The following is a 26,766-nucleotide window of genomic DNA, read 5'->3' as shown; positions in this document are numbered from 1 at the left end:
AAAAATGGATGTGTTGGCTAGGTGGTGAGATTTCTTTCACAATGTGCATGTGTATAAAATCACCTTGATGTGCACTTTAAATATGTTACAATTTTATTTGACAATAATACCTAAATAAAACTAAAAAAATAAAAGGAGAAAGTTTCTATCTTGAAAAGTATTAAGTCTTAATACAACAAATCAGTAATTAAAACTGTGATATTGTTTAGATGAAAACTTCCTGCCAGCACCTCATTTTAGAAATTTAAAAAACAAAAATAATTGAGGCTTCCAGGTCGAAATGACTTAGTCAAGTGTCATAGTGATTTGGTGGCTGATTAGGCGACCTAAGTTCTGGTTTCCTGAGTCCCGGGCCTAGCCCTAGTGCTACAGTGCACGTTACCCTCCCACACACTGCCAGGCTAGCAGAGAATTTATGAGTCAGGGAATCTAGATTGTGCTGTGGAAGAAACAATCCCCCAAACTCAGTTGGTTGAAACACAATTTTTTTTCTTGCTTAGTTTATACACTTGATATGGGTGAAGGTAGCAGTCTGCTCCACATGGTCCTTCAGGGACCCAGGCTGGTGGAGGCGGGTCATCACGTAGCTAGACTTTCTGGGCAGTTGATCTCACCCAGGGCTGCATGGGGGTAAAGGAGACCTAGGGAATTTCACAAAGTCATCTCACTGCCTCTGCTCAAAGTGGCATGTATCAGTTCCACTTGCACACATGGGCGAGAACTTGTCACTTGGCCCTGCCCAACTGCAAGAAAGGTGAAGAGTGAGGTGTCCTTTCTGTCTGTCCAGGATGGAAAGAACTGGGTACAGAGAGCCCTGGATGACACTTTTATGCAGTCAAGGTACAGTAATTCTGCCCTGCTAGGCTGATGATTCTTATCTGGCTCTCTCTCTCCCATTGAGCCTTCCAGTTTTTTAATGCATTCCTAAATACCTGTGTCTGCAGCCCCACCCTAGAGTTGAAATGTAAATACCTGATAATGTAAGTCCCATCAGTGATCTTGGCTCTGTGTGGTCAAAAGAGTTAAAATGAAAAGCAGATCAAAATGACCAAAACAATGATTCGGAGGTTTGCCCACGGTGCCCAGGGACCCTCTTTATTTCTGGAGTGAAAGAAGGCAGACCTAAAGTTTCCCAGATTGTAACTTCTTGGGCAGAAAGGGTTCACTCAGCTTCCTCGAATATTTACCCTTTTTATAGAAAATAAAAGTGTCTGTTGCCCATGTTAAGGGGAGAATCTGAAGCAGACAGTTAATTAGTAAGCTCATAGAATTTTTATTTAATTCTTTTCCCATAACACAAGTGTTTACCTTCATTTAATACAATCCAATTAAAGATATACACAGAAAAAGGTTTTGTTTTTCATGTGTATGTATTTTTTGATCTATATCATTTACACCGGGAAGGCAACACTCAATTAACTCTTTAATAAAGATCAGAAATCGAAACAAAAGATATTCAGAAGCTGATATAACACCTTAAAATCTAATATTATGCCAAAATATAAAACATGGATACTTTTGAAGAACAATTTAAATTTTAAGGATTTGACTTAACAGGAAGCCATGCTCACCCATGGCTGGCACTGATGTGTAACAGGCTACCATGTGGTCATTAATACATTGATATAGTCAATGTCATAAAAAGAACCCCGTGACTTATTCTAAAGTGGAAAGGGAGCAGATTATAAAGTCACACGTATTTTGCAATCCATAGATACAAAATAAGGTTATATATTTATGGATATATATGCACAGAGATTGGCTAAGCACAAAAGTGAGTGATGGCTGTTTGGGTGGTGATATTTTGAGAGATTTTTATTTTCCTAATCTTGATTCCCCTCTCCTTTTTTTTAAACACTATGTCTCTATAGATTTTGCAAATGTGCATTTATTTTAAAAAAACATTTTTTAAAGAGTAGCTTTGGAGAACAAATTGCACATACATTTATGCATAATTACAAATCTGTATACTCTTTTTCAGACACTGGGTATTGGCTTACAACTGGGTTCATGGTAAGATCTTAGTATTCTTTTGAAATATTAACACTGTGGATATGGTTTACCTTTTAAGCACACACACCCACACACATATACCATTTTCAATTATGAAGCACAGTTTAAAATGTAAATGACCTATATTTCATTAGAGATGGATGGTAGCTGCTTTATTCTAGTGCCTAATCCATAGACCTTTTAATATCATCTCATTGTCGAGAAGCCTAATCTATTATTCCAAGTTCAGAACAACTTGGTAACCTTTGTCTTCTTTTGTGTGAAAATGCTTTATCTCGGGAACGGGAACATGAAAGTGGAGGCAGGATCGCACACAGTGCTTTGGCAAATGCTAGGCTATGCTCTGATTCATCCCTTGCATTTCAGGGGGATAACATTTTACCTCTCTTCCCCCCATACAAGCTCCTGATGCTTTGGCTTCATTTCGGCTTTCAATTCTGAGCCCAGTTTTTTTTTTTTTTAATGAAAACCATCTCTCATGGGCCCCGTAGGAAGTCGAGAACACTTTGTGTGGCAGCAGTTCCTGGAGGGGGTACTGACGCGGGCCAGGTAGAGAGGGCCTGCAGGATGTCCTGCCTGCGCGCACCTGCTCTGCACTCAGAGTTCCTGCATCTGTGGGCTCTGCTGCCAGCTGCGCCTGCCTCCGCTGTGCCAAAGCCGCGGGGTCCCTCGGGGCCCTGGGTATAGAGAAGAAAGAAACACAGTGCTCTGGGGTCCAGAGGGACAGGATCCCCAAATACTAGAGATGTGTCTGAATGCCGGTATTTCTACCCGAAGAGATACTGAAAAGAAATAGGCAATTTAGTCTACAGCTTTTTTGTGTGTTTTGCTGCTGAGATCTTTTAGTGACAGGTTTCCAACTCTTGAGTTATTTCCTCCTCTTTCTTCTTCTTGTCCCCCCCTTAGATTGAGATGCATCCCTATGAAAATACTGCCCACATTTGTTTTTGAGGCAATTTCTTGGTCCGCATTCCCAGCAAAGAATCAGTGTTGGCGTGTGAAGGCCAGTGGTCATTCATGGTCTGCCCACGAGAACACCGAGGGTTCACGGAGATCATTTTCTTGCACCTCACCCAGCAGACTGCAGAGGCAAGAAACATGGCTGCTGCCAAGGGACTGGTGCCATGAGAACATTTGGTTTCTAGTCTCCCCAGTCCTCTTTGTTTTTGATCGTGACATTTCTTCGTGCTCAGATGCATACATGATGTAACATTCTTTGTTGATGTTCTGAAATGTGCTTTAGAGTTATTTTGGCTTCGCATAAAATAAGAATGGGGAACTAAACTTTTCTGGTGGAAACGCTCATCTTTTCCTTCCCCTTCCTATTGCCCTGTCTTTCTGTGGCACGCGTGTTTGTTTGCCTTTCAACCCAGGACTTGGTATGTAATCAGCCCTAGACTGTTTTTGTCGGAAACAGGGCAAATGAGAAGTCTCTCCAGGGGATCGAGAGACCTTGCTGGTGGTGGGAGAGGAAGCCCTAAGGGGGAGCTCCTCGCAGCCCAATTGTTGAGGAATGGTGGAAGTGCAACAGCATGGAAATTCTACTTCGCGCTTCAGCTGAGAAGGTGCTTACCAAGGTAGCTGGGTGATTTTAGCAATTTGCCTTATTTTGAAAATCCAATTTGGAAGCTTCATTAAAGGACACTAATTCAGCGTCTCCGGGGGATATGTGTTTAAAGGAGCTTGTCGAGACAATCTTAGATGTTTGCCGGTGTGTAGGTGAGCACAACTCCCCAGGCTGGGGTTACCTGGTTACGTGCAGGCTCTTTCATTTCAAACACGATACCGAATACATTCACAAGCACCCAGATCAAAAGAAGAACAGCACCACTTTGTCTTCTCACACCAGCACCGTCTCCTATCCCCAAAGTTAAGATGCTTCCAGTGCCTGAAAAAGTCTGTGACAGACACTGCGGGTCTGTCACCAGAGAGGTCCAGTAAGGTACACATCAGCATTAGTGAGGCTGGTGGTGGTGAACAAATGGCAGGTCAAGGACTTTTAGGAATGGTAACTCTTTCAAATTGTTTTTTTTTAAAGCACAAACACCTTCTGAATGCCTAGAAGAATCACTTCCGGCTCACTGCCTGCCTAACATTCTCCGAAGTATGTATTTCAGTCCCACCCTGGGACACAAAACTTACCATTGGATAGCTGAAAGTTATTTGTCCACATGGCCCCCAATAAACTTGAGCCTTCTCTAGTTCCTAATTGGTTGACGAAATGTCACGAGAACTGGTAGAAATTAGGGGAAGCCAATTAGTCTTCCTCTTCTTCGGGATGCTTTCCTTTTTGTGTTCAATTTTGTCATCCAGTCTGTCTGTCCATGCAGTTTTAAGATGTGGAAACATTTCGTCTTACTCTCTTATATAATCCCTGCAGTTTGTCCTGAGAGTGCTGATTGAGTTGCCCTCAACTCAATGGCTATAATTGCTAATTCAGTTTGTAGCAGTGGGTTCCATTGTCTTAGTGAATTCTCAGAGTGAAATCTGATTTGTTTGAGGAAGAATTTGCACTAAGGGCAAGCCATTAAGTTTTCCTGTTAGTGAGTTACCCATACATCCAGCCCAGAGATGCTCATGTCTAGTCCCATCCAGAAAGAAAGTCAGATACGCTGGCCCTCTTCCCACGTGGTCCCAATTGTGTGGAATGATGACATAGCACAACTTGGCATGAAACCCCCCTCCCAATGTAGGGTTTTTCATGACTTTTTTCCTAGATAAAGGAAAGGAAAGAGAATTAAAAATACTTTTTACTAATTTTCCCTTGAATTCCATATGGCTAGGAGGAAGGGGTGTGGGGGGGGGGTGGGAATGCCTGTTAAAATGCTTTTGGAGAGGACTGAGCAAAAATAGATCGACATAAGGGTCTTGAATTTCTTAGGCTTCATTTGCTGAAACCCCGTTCCTATTCCAGCAATAGCTGATCCCAAGGCAGACAACTTCTAATATTTGGAAAATACAGTAATGAGGTATTCATCGAGGGCCAGCACACCCTTCTGCTATTTTTCTCAGTGGTTTGTAGAACTGCAGGCATTATCTCTTCGGTACTTATAGTCACTATGTTAGCACATGTGAACATGGCTACAGCTGTTGAAATCGCGTTTCTTTAAGAAGGGGAAGGCACATCCCTTAATAAATCCGTGTATAATGTCTGTCGTCAAAAACGGATGTCCCTAAGTGAAGCTAAAAGGAGGTGGAGTTTTTATGATATGGTTTATGCTAGTTATTTATTTGTTGTCTACTCATGGGGTGACTAATTGCAGCTGGTAAAAGTTGGTTTTCTCCTCTTCAATTTATGGTGGCATGGGGGGGTGTTCCTTGTAGCAGCTCCGTAGTTATTCAGCGTCTACATTTCAGAAGCTGAATTGCTGGATACTGTCAAAATGAGCTTTGGCAATTCCGTGCAGGCATGCACCACTATAATTTTGCTTCACATTAATAACACCCTAGCAAAGAAACCCAGAATCAAATGCCTTGCTCTCAGCTGGGGGCAGAAAGCCAGAATGATATCTCTTGGCTGGTGACTTAAAATGTTGGAAAAGTAGGCGCTGCAAAGCACTCAGGATGGGTGGGTGGTATTCCGGAAATGTATTCCCATTCCTCCACAATCCCTTTTTTTTTTTTTTTTTTTTTTTTGGTAGTGTGCGCCCCGAGACAATTAAAAAAAAATTACAGATAACAAAAATAGCACATCTCCAAAACAAATGGAAAACGCAGCTCTTTTGTTTCTTTGGATGTCAGCTCGGTTCCCTGCCCCATTCGCTGCCCTGCCGCGTTTCTGCGGCACCTTTGTGATTCTAAACTAGCGCTCCGGCGGCGGCCGCAGTCGGGGCAGGCGCCCGCAGGGAGTGCGCTTGGCGCCGCGCACCGGACTTTCGGTCTTGCTCCAAGCCGCGAATCTCTGGGAGCTCTGAGGCTAAGGATTCATTGGGTGGAGTGAGGTGTTTGTGTGGGATATTCTCTGCAGAGTTGGCCTGGAAAGTGAGCGCCGGAGCAAGGGAGCTGAGCAAGGATTTGCCAAGTGCCCCAGGAGTCGCGAGGCGCCAGCGAGCGGTATGCATTTGGGCTCGGGCAGCCCGGCCAGTGCGCGCCTGCTGGCCCGGAGCAGGGAGGCTGTGTGGAGGGGCAGGGGGCAACGCGCCAGTTTTCCCTCTGATTAATGATGTTCACGCTGCTGCGCGTGGCTCATGCGCTTTGTCTCTAGCCTTGGGGCTGGTGGAAAACGGCCAGGGGAATGTATGGAACCGCGCGCACCAGGCGCACCTGGCAGGTGCCCGTGCTCCGACTCGGCCAACTCTGGCCGCGCCCTGAGGCAGAGAGGCTCGGGCAACCGCAGGCACCCAGCCGCGGCCATCTCCGGGGTGTGGCGGGTCAGGGGACTGGAGTCTGCAGCCCAGGCAGCTGCGGAGCCACATGGCACACGCGCAGCGTTGCCTCCAGCCGGGGCGGGACCGGACACGGCAGGGGCTGCAGAGAGGAGCCGGGCACCGCCCCCCGCGGCAGTGCCAGCCGCGTGGGAGGGCAGAGTCGGGCGGAGGGGCAGACGACGAAGGCGGGGAGGTAGGGGACGCGGAACCGAGGGACAGACTGAAGCTGGCTGGCTGGCTCAGAGTGGGGCTGACAGTGACAGCGCTAGGGACAGGTGCGAGCAGTCAGCTTGAGACAGAGGGAGAGCGAAGAGAAAGAGAGAGAGAGGATTCGCGTGCTGCCTCCCCTGCAGACGCCCTCCTCTGTCCGAGGGAAGAGGCTGGAGCACTGAGTGGGAGCGGGAGAGAGAGAGAGATGTGGGCTCAGAAGAAGGCGAGAGGGACCCTGCGTCGCTAGTGGGACGGAGCACCAAGGAGGAACAGACAGACCCACTCGCGGACTGACAGCGAGAGTGGCAGCTGGAGAACTGAGCGCAGGAAAGCCAGAATCCCGAGCCGTGCTGTCAGGCTGAGCGCGAGACAGACAGACGACGTGCAGAGAGACAGACGGGCAGACAGGAGGTGGGGGCACGTTCATTCCCAGCAGCCCCCCGGGCGGAAAAGGCAGCGGCGTGCCCCCCGAGTGTGTCTGGAGCAGCGACAGGCGGCAGGGGCGGCGGGGTCGCCCGCTGAAGCCACCGGCGTTGCCGAACCAGTGGCCGCCACAGCCTTGCAAGGATCCCAGCCTACGCTGCAAAAACCTCGTTTTACTAGCAGTTAAATAAATCGACCAAAAAAAAAAAAAAGCCAAGCCAAATCAAACTAATCCAGCCAAATCAAATCATTGAGAAACAATAATATTAATAAAAGCCAAAAACTTAATTAAATCAGACGAGGCACCAAGACGCTGGGGGGATATCCACTGAGCGGTCAAGGTAATCATCAAGGTCTTCGACGTGAGCATTGCACGCCTTTTGTGAATTGTTTTTCTTCTCCTTTCTGCCATAGATCTGTGCTTTTCTTTCTAAGTGTTTCCAGTCTGTACGTCTCCTTCGTGCTTGCAGAAAGCTGTTGTTGTATGTGTATTGTGTTATGTTTGTTGAGAGAGGGGTAAACAACCCCTCCCCCAATTGAGGCAGAGATGGGAAGATGGAAGAGGATTGAAAAGGGCAGTTCTTTCCATCAGAGACGTCTCCAGTGATTCATGCAGGTATCAAGATAGAAAGTTTGTAAGGCTCTGATTTCATCTGAAAGAGAGCCATACAAGGCACAACAAAGTTGTAATCTGTCTGTTGGACTCGCAGGACGTGGGGTCTTGGCTCCCAAGGGGGTTGGGGAGGGGAGTAGATGTTCAGCTTTATTTTTTACACGTTTGGGAACTGTGATTCATGGCAAACCCTAATTGGACATCTTCTGCAGCAGATTGTTAAGTTGAGTGGTAGAACTGAGTTGAATTAGACAGGTGTTTAGAAAGTTTCTCAGGAAGAGAAATGGACTGAGCCTTTATCCATAGAACTAAAGCTGGAGAGGATGCGGTGGCTGTCAGCTGCTCAGGCTCGGTACTTGGTCACCTCCTGAGGATACAGGATAAGGACAGGGTCCAAGGCTAAAAGGCAAAACAAAGATGGAATTGCAAGTTATGGGGATGGGGAGCTGGTAAGCACAGGGCAAGGCTAGTAGATAATCGCTTTCATGAGAATGTGTTTAGAATGCAGATACCAGATACCTGCTAGATTTATGATCTTTGAGGCTATTGGTATGACACTTCAGCCTCTTCTAAACAAGCATGGCGTTCTCCAAAGTTGAAAGGAAACTGCACAAGATTCCGTGCAAATGCTGACTAAATCCGAAAGATTCCTACCTCCTCCTCACCCACTTTGGAGATCATCAAAATTGCTATGATTGTTTTAAGAAAACAGAGAAATGGAGATGACAGGGAACCATTTTTCATACGGTAAAACTTGGAAAATCTTTGACACTCGCTTTAAAATAAATGCACCTGCTCCTTTGATCCTCTGTATCTGTGTCACCACAGGGCTTGCCTGTCTTAATAGCATTGTAGTTCGTGTCATTTTCACAAAAGGCAGTCATTTGGAAGCCGAGAGCTCTAGCTATGTTTTGTTCAAATAGCCACGTAATCTACTCTCTTGGCAATAATTGCTTCTGCTGCATTCCTAATGTGGATCGCATGTGAGAATGATGGGTGCCCTCTTTTCAGATTTGTGTGGATTTTTAAGGTACGTGTTTGTGTTTGAACCTATATTTACTTTCATATCACAGTGTTTTACTTTTTTTTTATCACTTCAACTACCAGAATATTTTAAAATTTTCTGGATCGTTTAGTATATTCTCTAAGGAGTACACTTTCTCGTCACAAAAGATACAAAAGGCTAATCTAGTACTATCCTTGCTTATCGATGCAATTAATAGCTTTAAAATAACTTGGTTTAGATGCAATTTCCAAGTCATTTAGACTCCTGTGCATGAATGTCTTAATTTACCTTGTCTGGACATGATGTCTGTTAACTTCATAAATAATATAAAGTTGCCGTAGACTGTTTAACAGAATACTTTGTTTAGGTGAGTCATCTTTAAAGAAACTTACACAGCTCCAGAAACTGACTTGCAGTTGCTCAGGGACTTCATTCCACTACAAGCTGATGTACTTTGCAGTGCTCGGCTCAGACAGACAGGTTTGTGTGTGTGTGCCATTAGATTTGCAAATTGCTGCTCTCCCAGTGACTTTCCCTCCCAAATCCCAGCTGAGTGGAGTTACCTGGAGAACTGTGGCATTAGCCCTGTTAGAGCATGCTCCAGCGGGGAGTTCTGTGCAGTCTATTTTTAATGCTATTTAATGAAGGAGCAAGCGCCTCGCTCAGCAATAAAAGCAGCATGATGGGAGACAGAGCAGTGCGTGGTTATGGATACTGGAAAAGGATATTTGGGAAGGTACGGACTGGCTGCTGGATATGGTAATTTTAATTAGTCCTAATACATGGCACTAACAGAAGTCAATTGATTTTTGTGAGCAATTCACACATGAATAGTTTGGTATGTCTTCATAAACCTCTTCAGTGATTCTTAGAAAGAAGACTCAATGATTGGAGTGCCTTAAAACTTAAGCGAGATACTTAAGGGAGTCTCTGCATGCATACTATTTTTAATACAAGCTGTCAGGCTCTTGGGTGGTGAGAAGTGCAGAAATAATTTCAGGTTCCTATAATATTGCTCTAGTGAAGGGTCTGGAACTGGTAAAATGTAACTAACATCTTTCTACGGTATTATGATAAGTTGAAGCTCTGCCTTGTGATTTTTTTTTTTTTTTTTTGTAAACTTGAAGGCTAGGTCCAGAATTCTGGCAACTCCGTGAAGCGGGGAGTTTTTGATGGATTGAACTTGATAGAATACTTGAGTTGCTTTCTCTCCTTATTTTGAACTAAGCACAGTAGATTATCTTACTGGAGGTTAAATACTTTGAAATGGAGATTTCAGAGATAGCACGGATACTTTTTGGAATGTAATAATGAGGTGGGGTTATCTTAATATTATAGTGCGTAAAACATAAGAGGCCATCTGTCTGCAGTGTTTGCATATATGCAGAACACTTGTCTGCAGATAGAACGTGAGAATGTTCACTGGGAGAGGTCTCTGTTGTTCATTTTCATATTAGCAATATATTGCAATCAGGTTATTCCTTTGTTCAGAGTGAAGCTGATGAGACAAATGCCTCCGTGGTTTTAAAATTAATAAACATAAGAGAAAGTGATGTTCTATTAAGCGGGAAAGTGAGCCACATAATTATTATTAAATAAAGCTGTTAGAGCAGTGTATGAAGTTGTTCTGGATTTTGCCAATTTTTATGGAAAACAATAAAACAAAACTGCTAAGGGAAGTACATTGCGAGGAGTTACTGTAACTTGTTGTTGTTATTGTTTGTGTTTTGTACTCTGTACTCCCAGAGGGCAAAATGATCTTCACTAGCTGTGATATTTTCCTTAGTGGTCCTGCTATTTGGACCACAGTGCTGCTGTCTTTCTCAAGATTCTCAAGTCAGTGGGCATTGCCATTTGAATTCAATGTGTATTTTGTCTGTGGACAAGATAATGATAAGCTACATGAGTAGAGAATGGAATGAGTCAGCCACTGAAGACATAATATACAACGTAGCCAGAAGTGAATATGATTGAGAAATCTCATTAGTATGGGGAGACAGTTTGAAGTTCATAAGGTTGGAAATTGCAAATGCATCATTTGTGGATAAGTTAGTTCAGTGCAGACCTGCTTTGTGACAAGGTTGGTTAGACAAGAACATGGGGCTTAAAAAGGATGTCGACATTGAAAGCCATTCCTTCAGATGGTAAGTACTGGCATCCTTCTAACTGGTCCCACGCAGTGGTAACGTGTTTTGGAATTTGTGAATCTCTGATCAGAGAAAAAGACTGGGCTTCCTTAAAAATGCATTATGTCACCTGGAAAGCCCTGAACATATTTCAAGTCAGTGATGATGAACTTGTAAAACACATACTTCTTCTCTTTAGACAAAGGATCTTCATGTTGTAGGAAACCAGTGGCTCCGGAAGCTTCTCATTTCTGCTGACGTTGCTCTTATTTCTTCATTCCAACATTAAAATTTAAATATGATCAATGAGTTCCAACAGTGAGATAAGGAAATGCTGAAGGACTATTAAAGGTGACAAGGAATATAAGCAAGATGTATCTGTGGCTACGTTTGCTTTTCTCAGGCTATCTTTGCTTCTGAGTATTCGTTTCCTTTAAGGTATATTTATGCCAAGTTCTAATAAATTGATATTTTTCAGTGATTTGGAGTCTTACAGTTTAAATTGATTTTGCTCATTTTGGGTTAAACTTGGCCCTGGATGTTCGAAGTATATATTGCTTGAGTCTACATCACCATCATTTCATTTCTGTGAAGATAGTTATGAACTGAGATATAAAATATTAAACTGTATACGTTAATATAATATGCTTGGTAAAGAATAAAGTGTTTCGGATGGAGCATCAGGTTCATTCAGCAATTTTTAGCATTTGGTAACTGTTATCTATGTCTCAGAATCCTCTGTAGTCTGGTGGTATTTTCTTAAGACATGAAATGCCCATACAACATTTTGAATGTATCTCTCTCTAAAATTACTGGGATATATCTGTGCCTTGGGAAATAGCTATGCAGGTAAACCAAAAAGTGAATTGAAATAATTACTGGGGACAATTGAAAGGAAATTGAAAAACACAAGGTTTGACGAGGATACACCAAATTGACTCTCTACTTTGAAATTGAATTCTTGGCATTATGGCACGCACTTCTTTCCTGGATGCCTGCATAGATCTTAGTACTGTCAGGTAAAGCAAATGTTCGTCACTGTCGATGGCCACAGAAAATCAGTATTTTAAATTCCTCTGCATACATTTCCCAGGGAAATTTCTTCTGGTAGTTTTTTATAAGTCCCGCTTTATGTACATGTCCATGCCACAGGTTACATAAGATTTTTTTTATAAGTTCTATAATCAGGTGATATCCATTAGCATGACATTACAATTGTGACTTATTAAAATGCCGAAGATGTAGTCCAAAATTGTCTCATTCAAGGTACACACTCATAATTATTTCTTAGTCATAATCCTATGCATCATTTTTAAAGTAATTCACTCTACAGTTGTTCCTTTTAACTAGCAACAGAAAATAATTTCATTTTCTCCAGGTAAAGGGGAGACAAGGTCCTACTAATAATTATCCCTTATAAAACCAGGCTTCTTACCACATTCTCGCAGTTCTTACTCCTTCAGAGTGATACAGCAGTTCTTACACTAGCAATCATTGTGGATAAGACCCCAGCTATTAAGATTTTGTCAACAAAATCACTTCTCTCGATAATAACATTGGTTTTAAGATAAATAAAAATAAAATATGGTTTCAGTGAAAAAAGGGATTCAAGATTTTTAGCAGAAAAGCAATGACGTCACTTTTTATGCAGATCCTTTGGCCAGTTTCGCAGAGATGTAATTGGCACGCCGTGGTTAGTGTTTCTGCGCAGAATTGCAGAATGTCATTCACCGTCTTTTTTCTACAGGTTTTTCTCATTGAGGCATATTCACCAAGCTTATCTACCTAGAGAAACCCAGTAGTCAATCCCTGTTACCCACACAAGCTAAGAAATAAGTCCTTGTGATAGGAACATCCGGAAGAAGAACTCAGGGACTTGTCAAGCAGCTTGAGTGCTAGAACTCTCCATAATGGACACGCATTCTCGTACATTTGCATTGTCACTGGGTGCTTCTGTATTACACACCAACTACTTGACATAAGAATGAGGGCCACCCACAGAGGAATGATGCTCATACATTTAGCAGATTTTCTTCTACTTGCCAAGACACAATACTCGCTTTAGAACACTCTTGACCACAGAATCACACCTTAAAGGGAAAAAAAGTAATACATGTTGACATGTTTTGATGGAGTCAGAACTGAGAATCAATACCAATAATTGAGGCAAAATATTTCAAGATCGTCAGAGAGCAAAGTGGAATGGTGACTTCTAAAAGTTTGATGGCCCTATAAGTCCAAATATAATATCCCTTGACATGCAAATCAGAAGGCCCAGCTCTCATCTACTTGTTTGGTAATTTGACTTCCTCTCAGATGATCTTATCACTACTACAGAGATCTAGAAGAATCAAACCGTGGGTTGACACAGAGTGGAGGAAGGGCATGGAAACTCACTGGCATTCAGGGGCTAAGCATAACTGTCTATAAGTTTTACTTTTTCATACACTCAATAAGAAAATAAAAACCCATTAAATCATTCTTGCAGCTTTTATCACAAGTTATCAAAATGTTTCTAAAACCACAACCTAAAATCCTCACATGAAGTTCCCAACATTTATTGATAAGAAAATGTCTATATTCTGCATTGACATGTTTTTCTTAGCATTTTGCTGATTAATATGTATGTACCTTTGGTAGACATCCCAGCATTGCTGGCATTTGGTTTAATTTAATCATCAAAAAGCTGTTGGATGGAAAATAAACAGATTCCATTTGAGGATGTCACAGAACCAAGACTTCTCCAGCATTTACAAGCTTTAAATACTCATTTCTTCCCTGTAACACTATCTTTTAAAAAACCAGAGCATTAAAAACAAAACTTTTAATTGACAATATGGCACTTTTGACCGGGGCGGGGGGAAGATTAAGGTTTACAGTCAAATGCTGACTCTTTAAGCCAGCGTAGCACATCCTTGTGTTAAAATTGCTATTGAATTCTGCCAAATTTGTTAATTTTCACGATTTTGCAGTCCTGTCTACGATCCTATTTATTTTATCTGGCTTATGAGAATGATTGCACTAACGCTTTTAAATTACATAATTTTGTATTTGTTTATTTTTCATTTTCTTTAAAGAGTTTATTTATTTATTTTAGACAGAGGAGAAGGGAGGGTGGGAGGGAAACAGCGATGTGTGGTTGCCTCTCACATGCCCCCTACTGGAGATCTGATGGGGCTGCAACCCAGGCATGTGCCCTGAGGGGGAATCAAACCCATAACCTTTTGATTTGCAGGCTGGCACTCAATTCACTGAGCCACACTAGCCAGGTATATTTGTTTATTTTAAATTGAATTAAATATGTGGGTATTGTGAGAACTTTAAGAAATTATCAAACATGACATAACATTAAAGATGAATTCAAAACCCCATTGCAAACAACTAGCCGATATTAATGATTCTGTATTTTTTTTCCACTCTGGTGCTGTTTTAACTTTGGTCACAGCACATACTTCCTTTGTGAAGATTAAAATCTTACTCCAACCCTGAAATTTCCACATAATCACTAACAGAATTCTGGAAAAACAATATAATGTAGCATGCAGTCATGTTGCATGTACGTGCTGTTGCTATCTGCACAATTAGTCACTCTAGCAACTGGGTGCTTTAATCTTCCATTATTATTATAAGTATTGTCTTGATCTGGAACTACGCATGACAGTTCTCAGTGTTTATTCCTTTTTCCCAGCATCAAGAGATGAGAGAGCATACCCAGTAAGATGTGACAAAGTTGATATATGTAAAATTGTGCGTGCGTGTGTCCGTGCGTGTATCGTGTCAAGAGGGATTTTGTTTTATCATGCAGATGATCGTAATGTTTGCATTATTTGCTATGATGTAGGAAGCCATTTTGAACTCATTGGAACTTCCGGTCGAAAGTAAGTGAAGTTAAAACTAACTAAGGGGGTGTACACCAAAGGTGTGCTCGGTGCTTATCTGAGAGGGAGCAGGTCACTCTGTGTGTGATGAAGGAAGGCATTACCCCAAGGAAGCGTAGGCCTCCATGAGATTTTGCAGGTTCAAAAAAGTTACAAAATGTGGATTGAAAGGTCTAGGAAAACAGGCCTATATAGGGTGGTGTATCCAAATCTCACTTCCCCCAAAACTTACCTTCACAAATACGTAGTTTACCACCTGAACCACCAGCCCCAGTGTTTGCCTTCTGGTTCTGAAAAAATAACTAATAGTGTAACCATGGCCAAGACTCTAAACCTCTCTGTGCTTCATGGTTTCAGCAGATTAAATTATGTAGAAACACCAATCCAGTCTGAACTAATTACTAGTTACGTGACTGTAGCAATTTTGTTAATTGCTCATTGCTTCACTTTATGAGAACGTAAAGTACAATAAGGCCTACCTTGTCGGATGGAACGAAGTATTTGGCCCATAGGTATTATTCACTATAAAGAAACCATTATCGTCATATGAAAAAGTTTAGAGAGAGACTTAACCTCATTACGTGAGACAAACCTCCCTTTAAGACATTTTTCGTAATTTTTACTTTTTTTTTTTTAGTAATTTAGAGTTCTTCTGTTCCCACCCCATAAAAATTTGGGTGGTGACAATCAGAGACTAGCTTTACTCTTTCTGTGCCTAAACAGTAAAGGCCACGCCAGTGTGGCAACCCACCCAGGACGAGTGCATTTCTGTCAGTCTCTCAGGACAGGGGTGGCCCATCTAAACGTGTATAAATAATGAGCATATAGGTATTTTTTTCTCCAAAGCATTTCAATTGTGTGATTTGTACCATCCGAAAGGGGTGGCTGAAGGACCAACTAAAAAGGGGTTGGCACGGACCCATGGAGAAATCCCGTTGAATCCTGAAAGGCTGGGTGAGAGCCAGGAGGCCGCAGATTTGGAGGGGCTGGGAGATGGAGCCAGCTTTCAACCCCCTCCCAGACCAGACCGGAAAGCGAGTGCCACTTTGGGCTTGCTGATGCGCTCCCCGGCACCCCGACCAAGTGCTCTGAACATGGACTGAGCTGTTTGGACTGGGCAGCTGACCTGGCCCTGATCCTGAAGTCTTTGCACCTAGTTTTGCTGAAACAAATCATTTCTACACCTGGGTGGAAATGGTCCAAAGATAGGGAAATCTCTCTCATAATTCAGATTTAATCAATAGACTCCCCATCAGGAAATGGAGAACCACAAAAGAAGATGAGCCATGCAAAACAGTGAATGATCAGATAATCGCACTTTATTTTTTTAATTATAATTTGAATACCAGCCATTCTTAGGGATATCACAGTCAGGAAGTTATACAATGAAACTTCTCTGAAGGTACCTAGGAATAAATGTATAACCTTTGGTATTCTAATATTGGCTGAAAAACAAAAGACTAGAAAAATTATCATGTATCATATATCATGATATGTAATATATATCATATATCATGATACATAATATATATTATATATTAATATATATTCATCATAAGACACATATTTAAATACGAGAGTCATTTATGCAACTCACATTAAGCAAGAAGTGATTTAGCCCAAAAGCATATTTCCCAATACATTTTTCTTTATTGTGCTTAGCAATTCTTGCTTACATGTGGCAGATATTTAATCAAAGTTTCCTGAATTAAAAACTGACCTTTATATTGTTGATGGCATTTAATATTCAGCATTCAAAATCAGCTCTAAGCAAAGTTTTAATTGTATTTTTTTCCCTTCAAGTTTCAGCTGAGGTGGATTTAACATTTATCTTTCTGAAAAAGAGAACAAAGGGATGCCCTTATTTTTAAATTGCAACTGACCTGAAGATTATTTTGGCTGTTACAAAGAAGTTTCTTCTTCAGATCTCAGGCAATGAATAAGGTTTCTACAAGAATAACAAGGCCCCAGCCCTGGCTGGCATAGCTCAGTGGATTGAGCGCGGGCTGCGAACCAAAGTGTCGCAGGTTCGATTCCCAGTCAGGGTACATGCCTGGGTTGCAGGCCATGACCCCCAGCAACCACACATTGATGTTTCTCTCGCTCTCTTCCTCCCTCCATTCCCTCTCTAAAAATAAATAAATTTTAAAAAAAAGAATAACAAGGCCCCTAAATAGTCCACTTAAACTGAATACATAAATCACATTTCCACGTACACAGAGACGGATGAATCCAAGGCAAGTTCACAAACAATTTCCAAGAGAGCTAGAGACAAGTCATATTTACTAGATACGGCCTTTGGAGAGATTAACCATGACGAAGGTGATCCAGGATGCGGGGAAGGAATTCACTCCTCTGGAGATCAGGGCAAGTAGGTAGCCTTGGCTTAGAAGGCAGGGGGGAGGAGGGGAGGGGGAAGAGAATCCTGACAAACAGGAGTTGCAGACCCCTCTTCCTGTCTTAAGCAGAACAGTTCTGACCAAGCTTCAAGAGAGCGCACTGCTCTTCCTGCTGTGGGGGAATAGCAGTAGGATTAAGCAGGGTTAAATAACAAACCATTTAATCCACTCAGGATCACTGAAAACTGGATTAATGCTTTACCCCTCCCTATAAAAACCATGTGGTCCAAAAGGATGGGATACAGCTGATTCAGAGTGTATCTCTTAATTCACCTCCTGTATTTTAAGATACGCCGTATGCGGTTCCAATTGAATGAACTTCTATTCACCCTTCCACTTCCCAAAGAAAACCAAAACCTGGCACCTTGATTTAAAGAGATGAGAAACATATTCTTTTGCTTCGCTGAGACTGTGGCAGGCTTTGGGAATACACAGAGAGCAATAGATTCTACCACAGCTGGTCTTCTCCTCAGGAAGTCAAAAAATATATTCTGGGCCACACTGTGTCAAAGTGGGGGAATTTCTATGCCATTTGAATTGAGGAGAGCCGAGCTCTCGTGTGGCAGTCAGCAATACTTGCCTTGGCATCAGATACCACAAGTATTCATTCATTTCTCCGTCCTTGTTTTTCAAATGTTTATTGAGAGTTTTCTATGTGTCGGGCCTCATGCTAAACACTTGGGAAATTGGCTCTATAGGACTTTATAGGTATTTGGGAGACTTACGGGCAATTTAACAGTTTGAACAATGACTTGGATGATTGAGAACATGAGGAAACTCCAAAATGACAGATGACAAAGCAACGTGAATTAATTTTGACAAATTGGAAAAACATTTCTGTACTGGGAAAGCTAACTAGGAAAATCCATACGCGTTGTCTCAAGAGTAGAAACCATACTGTTTCCAGAAAACGAACAGGGAAGAAGGAACACCACAGGTTAGTTGCTGCGGGAAAGGTCTATTAACGGTGAGGCCAGAAACTAAAACCATCAGTCGGGAAGCTCTCCCCCAAGAGAAAGGAGTCAACTGATTAATTAAGAAGATCTATTTGAAATTGAGATGCGGCACTCTCTTCTTTTGTGACCTTTTGAAAAAACACCTTTACAGTATGGCTTATAAGAGTCGCAACCAACTGATTCCAGTAGAACTGGGATTCTGAACAGCAAAGTTCAAGTTTATATCAGATCATACCAATATCTGTTTAGAATTAAAAAGCTTTTTCTAAAGGCAGATTATTCTTCAAGTTTGTTTTGAGGTGCTACATCTGTGTGTTTGAGAGAGGACACTAAAATAGTTTCAGAGTATTATAAAAGCCTTTTTTAAAGATTTTATTTATTTATTTTTAGAGAGGGGAGGGAGGGAGAAAGAGAGAGAGAGAGAAACATCAATGTGCAGTTGCTGGGGGTCATGGCCTGCAACCCAGGCATGTACCCTGACTGGGAATCAAACCTGCAACACTTTGATTCACAGCCTGTGCTCAATCCACTGAGCTACACCAGCCAAGGCAATATAAAAGTCTTTAATAGATTGAAAAATGGTGTCTGTAATCTGGAGATGGATTTACATATGAAACTTCAGAGGAGTAAAAGATTTGCTTTATTAGATACCTGAAGGATGATTTGTTTTTCTTTCATTGTAAAAGATGCACTTCTTTCCACTGGCAGAGAGAAATAGTTAGGTTTTTGGAAGCAGAGAGATACTGGATACATGGTCCCAGACCTGGTTCATGTTCCAATATCTTGCCCTGAACACTGAGAAAGAATCTACTTTTAGAAGTTACTCATAAAGCAACAGGATTACATCAGAGGATTGCTGAAATCTCTTCCAGTTTAATTTCTATAATTCAATGGTATTTTTTGTATAATATCCATGGACCAATTGTATATTGCATTTCTCTACAAATTTTGGTTATACTTTTTGTTTTAGCCTGAAAGTAAGGACTAACATTACAAAATAAGAGGGAAATGATTCGAAGAAAATCTTACCAAGAATAGTTGTGAAGGGGATATGAGGTCCCAGACCAGGGTCAGATGCCGCTCTGCGACTCCATAAATTTCTTACGCTTTCTAAACCTCAGCTTCCTCATTTCTAAAATGAGCCAGTTGTCAGAATTAAAGCGGAACAGCTTAGCCCAGTGCTTACTATTATTCATTTATTTCTACCCAGTGCTCATCCTTTTTTATTTGCTTGTCCTTTGTTTTGTCCTTATCACAACCTTTGCCTGATGCCATTGGCCTCGGAAAAATAAAGCATCCCCTTAAGGTCCCTCCCGATCTTGAGAATGTTTTCATGCTGCGGCTGTTATCTTGAGTGTTTTGTTCATGCATAATTGGAGTTCATTTTCAGCACAGTCATACTGTACATGATAAGCAATTCCAAGCCAAGGGTTCAGTGAGGACAGGCCGTCTGGGGACACGTAAAGTCCAGATGACTTTCTAAAAGGGGCTCATCTGCACGGTTAGCAGGGCTTGGCAGTTTATCAGCGTGGATGGTCAGTAGGAACCTTGAATAGAGAGTTGGGCGTGGATGATTTATTATACCACGCATGCGCAAAATTCCATGCAACATTTTACTATATACTAATGGAGCCTCACCTGGGGTGAGGTTGTGGCTCTGATGCATATTTACAAAGAAAGTTAACTAGGGCCTCTAGATTTGTCTAGAAAAGGTGTAGAAAGTTTAATCTTAGCACCCTTCCAGGAGCAATCTGGGACTTTGGGCCCTGGAAATGATTTCAAATAAAGTTACAGTGGACTTGTGATGTGTACACTTCGCAGATAAAAGCAATAGCCAAAGCCAATGGAAGACCATTTGTAGAATCAGAGATTCGCCAAACTGATCTAGCAAGAGAAGGAGGCTCTAAAATCAATTTTCTGAAAATCACCAGAAAACATTACCCCTTTGCTTTGACCTGGCTGTGAAAAATAGATGGGTTTTGACGTTTCAGGAAAGGATTAGGTGATACCACATGTGTCCTTGTTTATAGATTAGATCCTCGGGCTTAGGCAGGGATCAAATGGTTTGCACTGGCGGTCAGGAAATGGGTGGCAGCTAAATAAACCTGGACCTGCAAACTTGAAAGGACTGATATATTTTACCACAAGTCTTGGGGAACTTGTGCAAGTTTTTCACTGATAGAGCGTCAACTCCTGATGAAGTACACTGGTAAACAGTAAGAAAAATCTAAATGAAAGGAACGTGATGCTTTTCTGAACTTTTTAGGACAGGTACTGAGTGGCCATTTGTGAGGAAATCTGTATTTCTGTGTTGATTAGGTCATTAGTGTCATTCGTTGTGCTTTGCAGGAATTCTTTTCCTTGGCATGCTCCTTCTACCCTTAAATTACCTTGCTTTCCCAGGCTGAAAGGCTGATCAGTATGAGAGGTCCAAGATTTCTGTAGCTCTGCTGTGTTATGTGCCAACACTCCAGGGACAGCAATGACGAAAAATCAGTCCTCTACTGATTCTGAATTTACCCGTGGATCAGTTCTGATCATTGTTATTTGGTCACTGTTATTGGATTATTGTTATTTGGGAAAAAATAATTTGTATTATTGTTTTGCAGTGTAAATGCTAACTGATAGTTATGAACTCTCTCTTGTGGTCCAAGAGACTTGTGTGCCCATGTGATCTGTTCTTGGTTGTGGTCACAGCCGTGGTAAAATTTCTGTTGTTGCATACCTGGGGATTCTTGTCTAAGGAAAGACTATTTCATCCTTTTTTTTGCTTTTTTCTATTTAATGTGATTTATACTGTAATAGGCAAAAGCCATATGAAAGAAAGCCAGAGATTTAAATCTCACCTGGAGCTGAGGCCCAGGGATTGAGAACCGGGATAGCAGAAGGGCACGTGGCAGGGCCCTAACAAAAAAGACGTGGAAACCAACTTTTACACCAGTACAGAGTGGGTGGAAATGTGTCTGCATGCATCTCAACTCTGTACTGTGGCTGTCGTTTGGGACGAGGCTAGATTCTCAGCTCCTGATGTCACCTACCTGTGGGACATACTTTCTCTTAGTGTCCTAGAAAGGCACTAGGCTTAGGTCAAGATGACCTAAGTGTGAATTCCATTTCTGCCTTTCAGTGGCCTGGCCAAGTTCATTAACCATTATGAGCTTCAATTTCCTTTTTAGACTATATGGGCAACAATACCTCTTCATGAGTTATTGGACGTCAAATACGTGCCACCTGTAGAAATGTTATCTCCTTCCTGCTTTCTCCTACAGGGACTATTTATCCACCAAAACATTGAAACCTTTAAGAAAGTGTGTATTGAAACTATATATATATATATATATATATATATATATATCTCAATACTTGTTTTGAAAATGCTATGAAGTTATAATTAGAGTCACAAGTATTTTATCTGTCTGTGGATCACTGAAAAAAAAGAATATAAAGAAAATCATGTTGGTGGGTGGGATTCTTTTGCATTGGCTTTCATATGGTATTAATAATATGTATCACATAGTTAATGAAAAGAACAATGAAAAAAACTACAGACCATCTAAACCTGTATCTTTATTCACTGCCCAACTTAGAAGCAATGTTATGTATGACCCAGGGACCCACTAGTTCACACTTATGTGAAGATGAATAGCCAGAGATGAGTGACTAAGGGAAAATATTAATTTAAAAAATTTTTAGTAAATTCATGAAAAAAAATTGCCTTGGAAATACCTATTCAGTGATGAGTAGAGTTTAAAGAAAAGTTGCTTTTCCATTTTTTTCCTAATAGATTCACGAGGTTTGGGCTCTCAAAGTCATTTGGATGGTACCCCTCTGTGATTGTTTCCAGTTAAGGCACACTGGCTTGTCTTCAGCTGTGGGTTCTAGGCGTTTCTTCTGTCACGGTGGGCAGGAGAGCTACACTGGTCATTTATACTCTGCCTTCCGTCCCCCAGGGAAGCACTAACGCCAGGTAGATAAACCTACTTCCAGCATACCGGCCAACACATATTTATGCAATTCACTGACAATGAGGGTGAAATGATCCATTTTTACTAATATGTTTCCCCTGAAACTATTTGCTGGAAAACGTCAATTAGAAGTCGCCCGTGTGAGCTTCCTCCGTTGATTGTTTGTCCTCAATTTGTTTTCTTCTGAGCAGCCCCCCGCCACCTGGAACACACACACTCATGCTTCGCCTGTGCCCTCCCTCGTGTTGGGCACAGAGGGTGACGGTTGGTTGCTCTTGGCAGATGTACAGGATCAAAGTGGCCTTTTTCTCCTTCTACCCTCAGGGAGTCCGTTTCTCAGACAAAGGAAGTGGTGGGCTTAACGGAAGTTTCAGCCCTGCCCTAGAAAAAGCTAAGCGCGGTATGAAAATAGACCTGATTCTTAATTATTTATCAGAGGTAGTGGCTTTGTGAAAATACTTGGGCAGAGAGATTTAAGGACTGTGTTAATTAAATGTTTTTTTTTAATTTGTTAATTCTAGTTTCTGACTTGAAGCAAATAACCAAAATAATCTTATTTGTGTCTCTATTTAACTAACTTGAAGAAATGCAAAAGCTACCCTGGCTGGCGTAGCTCAGTGGATTGAGCATGGGCTGGGAACCAAAGTGTCCCAGGTTCGATTCCCAGCCAGGGTACATTCCTGGGTTGCAGGCCAGAACCCCCAGCAACCGCACATTGATGTTTCTCTCTCTCTCTCTCTATCTCCCTCCCTTCCCTCGCTAAAAATAAATAAATAAAATCTTTTAAAAAAAAGAAATGCAAAATCTAGATATACTGCTTATTGGTAAATATAGAATTTACTTGATATCCATATATTTTACATTATATATGGAGAACATATTGCTCTAAATTTCTAAATCTCTCTGATTCATTATATAAACTAGATAGCCAGGTTTACTTGGATAAATGGATTAACTACAGATTCATTGTTGGGAATATATATGCCAACTCTTTAATAAATACATGTGTATAAAATCATCTCTTTATTTAGATACACATACATACTACATACATGTATATATTATATGCATTATCCATATAAAGTCACAACCTGGTTATGTGAGTATTCTAGAAGAGTCATCCCTATTATCATGACATCAGTGGTGGGGTGACCTGAGCTGGCTGCGTCACGACTTCCCTTTCTTTCTGAATTCATTTATTTTGCTGCTAATAGACAGTCTCTCATTAGGGACAGGGTTACAGAATGGAGTCAATGAAGACGAGAAAGTTGCATTTACCCCCGATCTCTGCCCAACAGCATTGATAAAATGGCAAGATGGACATAGAGGGTGGGGAAATGAATGTGTAGTTTCAAATGAGCAGTTAGGGATTTCTGTACATTTCAGGTTTTGATTCCATACCTCTTCCCCAGTGACCGAAGTGAACTATGCTGTCTTCTAAACGTCAGTTGCTGACCGAGGGCTCATCTTTTAACACAAATGTGCCACCCTAGTCTTTAGTGAATCCTCTTACAGAAGGACGTAAGTGTGAGTGAGTATATCCTCTCAAAGGGAAGTTCAGACTACGATGTTCCATCTCTGGGCTACATAAGAAGGCCCATTTCTAAAGCAGTGGTTCTCAAACCCGCACGTGCATTGCAATCACCTGGAGGGATCAGTCCAATACAGACTGCTGGTCCCTCTGATTCAGTGTCAGGCTCTGCGCATGTGGAGTGAGGCCCAGGTATTTGCATTTCTGACAAGTTTCCGGGTGATGCTGACGCTGCTGCCGGCCCAGAACCACAGTCCGAGAACCATGGGCCTAAGGCAGAAAACACCTTGTCAGAGCATAGCACTGGCATGATTGATGTTTCCTCATCTGAAATATTAAAGGACTACTGTGAAATGTCAAAACAAATAAACCTCAGAATGAAGTTTAATTTACTGTGATTTAAAAATTATTTGTAAAACACAGCATCTTAAAGGAAGACTTGAGGATTGCAAATTCTGCTAGACGGGAAGTGTTAGGAACCCATTTTGTGTGATTACAGGAGGGCGCAAGTTTCCCTTGAGGGTGTGCGCTAAGAGCTTCTAGCATAGGATTGTAAAATCCATGGAATTAGAATAATTCATAATCTGCAAGAGTGGACATTTTAGCCCTGGCTGGCACAGCTCAGTGGATTGAGCACAGGCTGCAAACCAAAGTGTCGCAGGTTCGATTCCCAGTCAGGGTACATGCCTGGGTTGCAGGCCATGACCCCCAGCAACCGCGCATTGATGTTTCTCTCTCTCTTTCTTTCTCCCTCCCTTCTCTCTCTAAAAATAAATAAATAAAATCTTTAAAAAAATGGACATTTTAAAGGTCAAGTAAAACCTTTATGTAAACACTAGTGAGCACTAGAGGACTGTGGCCACAAAAATGTGTAGAAAATGATTTATAGCAGCTTTAGTTGTAATTGCCCTAGACTGGAAACAACTGAAATGTCCTTCAAAAGGCAACTGGATAAATAATGGTGTACCCGTGCAATGGAATATTACTCAGCAATGAAAAGGATCCAACTATTAACACCTGTAACCATTTGGATGGGTCTCAAGAACATTCTGTGCTGAGTGAAAGAAGCCAATTTCAGAACTTCGGACATTATGATCCCACTTATATAACTTCTCGAAGTTATAAAACTATAGTGACATAGGAGGACAAATTAGTGATTGCCAGGAGATATGTCAAAGGCGGGGTGTGATGGTAAAGGGGTGGCATGGATTTGCTTTTTGGATGCTGTAACCATGGGTAGCTGAATGTCGTGGTAATTATACAAACTAATACATGTGTTAACTCATAGAGCAACACAGCCCCCTACAAGCCAAATTTACTATATGATACTTTTATGATCATATAAATATAGTTTTAACAAATCTAATAAAAGCAGAATAATACTATCTTTCAGTTCTACCAAATAACTGGATTTGCACAATTATGGAAGGCGGAAGTATCAATTTATTCAAATTCATAAAAATGCTGGATCTCAAACAAAAGGTGAAAAACGATCTCCATGAAAAGGGTTCTTTATAAATGTGCCCAAGGTCGGGTGCCTGGCCTAGTCCTTAGCTGTGGCTGCTCTAGCGCCTCTCTCCTACTAGAATCTTTCCTTGCAAGCTTTATCACTTTCAAAATGAATCTAAGGGGCAGGTCTGTTCTTGTTTGTACCAGCTAAAAAAGACCGACAACTCTGGAACTGTCATCCAGGTCCCTTCCACATAGGTACATTAGCCCTCAGAAACTGCTTCCGTTCTCTAAGAAACCACCATGCCTACATCTCCGCATGCCGATGGAGGTGAGACCTCATGACCCGTACGAGCAGCCCTTCCTCCAAATGAGGTGACATTCTTGCATGGGCCACAGAGGTCACACAACCACTTTGTAGTAACGGGGTCTTCTTGTAGTTCATTCACTTCTCCATTTTAGGGTTACTACAGAATTAGGTATTGAGTATGGACTTTTTTCTCATTTGTTTTTTTGTATTCCAGCGAGATGTGTGTGTTTCTGGCTAGGAACTGCAGAAATGATACTCTCTCACGATGAAAATACGTAGTTATTATGTGGTTTGGCATCCTTCTTGAATAAGTAGCCGTGGCCACATGTGTGGGTGTCACAGTCACTTCCCTGTGAACACACACGGAATGCACAAATTGCACAACTCGAGGGGAGGCCGTGGGTGGAGCATGGGTTTTTGAGACCAGCATCTGAATAATGTCACTGCCATTTCACCTTTCTCAGGGGACCTATCCTTTCTGAACCTCAGGTTTCTTGTGGCATTTGACGTGTGATATGGTATAGGAAAACATGGTAGCTATTATTTTTTTATAGAATGGGTTCATGTATCTGTGTTTAACTTGAATTAAATACCAGCAACTGCAGGAATGTGTGATGATCATTACCTGAATACCAATTTGTGATTTACTTAAAAAAAACCCGATTTGAAATACAACTTCCTTTGGCTATAGTGGATGCTCTCAAGGCTCTTTCTGGTGGCATATCACTAAGTTTCATGAGGAAATAGTGCAATTTAAATATGAGTTTAACTGCAGCACCACTTAGAGGGAGCGATCTATGTGTGTCTGTAAAATGCAGACTTGATGCCGTTTAAGTAGCTGACTTGTTGACAGGTTCTCTCTGAAATGACCTCTCTTCGGCGCCCGGGCGCTGGTGTGCGGGGCTGGATTTCGGGAGTGAGTGTACAAATGTTGCCCACAGTTTGCATGGGGAGAGACGGAGCGCAGGCCAATCCTCCGCAGCTGGGAAGAGCAATTAGCAGCTTCATGAATTAGGGGCTTGTTTACACTGTTGTCCAAGATAATCATTTGTTTGTTTTAACTAAGATGGTCTATCTTCGTCAGAGGCATCAATCCTCATATTTAAATGATAAGGTCTCTGAATCTCATAAATAATGTTTGTGTTTCACAGCAGGAGCCCCTGTCACTGCCCGTGTTTTCTCTCACTGACTCGGGTAATCAAGACATGAGTTACATATATCTTTCAAGTTATTCTTCAAGCAGTTCAAATTATGTGATCCATCCCAGCGGCTATTTTGACACTGATGCATTCGTTAAAGTACCTTTTCTATACATTCCTGTGCACAGACACATCCTGCAAACACTTGCACACACAGACGTGAAATAAAATTTTACAAAATAAGGCATAGCCACACCAAGGGTAATATACTCTTTCATCTAATCTTTACCTGCTCTGTCCCCATCCATTTCATTCCATTCCTTTCTGTGTTGTGTTGATTTCATTTTAAAAAATCCAAGTTACAACCAATCATTTGACTTC

At 41.6% G+C, this 26,766-nt stretch overlaps 1 protein-coding gene across 4 annotated transcripts in view; it reads left to right on the top strand.

The window, feature by feature from the left end:
- The first annotated feature begins 5,835 nt into the window (after positions 1 to 5,835).
- ARPP21 (cAMP regulated phosphoprotein 21) overlaps positions 5,836 to 26,766 on the top strand; it is a 151,523-nt gene continuing 130,592 nt past the window's right edge. Inside the window, exon 1 of one of the 4 annotated variants that reach the window (XM_028518808.2) lies at positions 5,836 to 6,066. The gene's annotated coding sequence lies outside the window, so the exon portion shown is untranslated. Of the gene's footprint in view, positions 6,067 to 6,202; positions 7,355 to 26,766 lie in introns of those variants that run through there. The other 3 variants (XM_036030528.1, XM_036030527.1, XM_028518806.2) reach the window with 3 other exon arrangements.

Source organism: Phyllostomus discolor, chromosome 7 (genome assembly GCF_004126475.2).
Source record: "Phyllostomus discolor isolate MPI-MPIP mPhyDis1 chromosome 7, mPhyDis1.pri.v3, whole genome shotgun sequence".
Lineage (NCBI taxonomy): Eukaryota > Metazoa > Chordata > Mammalia > Chiroptera > Phyllostomidae > Phyllostomus > Phyllostomus discolor.
The sequence above is the reverse complement of the archived record's forward strand: the minus strand, read 5'-3'. Positions and strand labels throughout refer to the sequence as shown.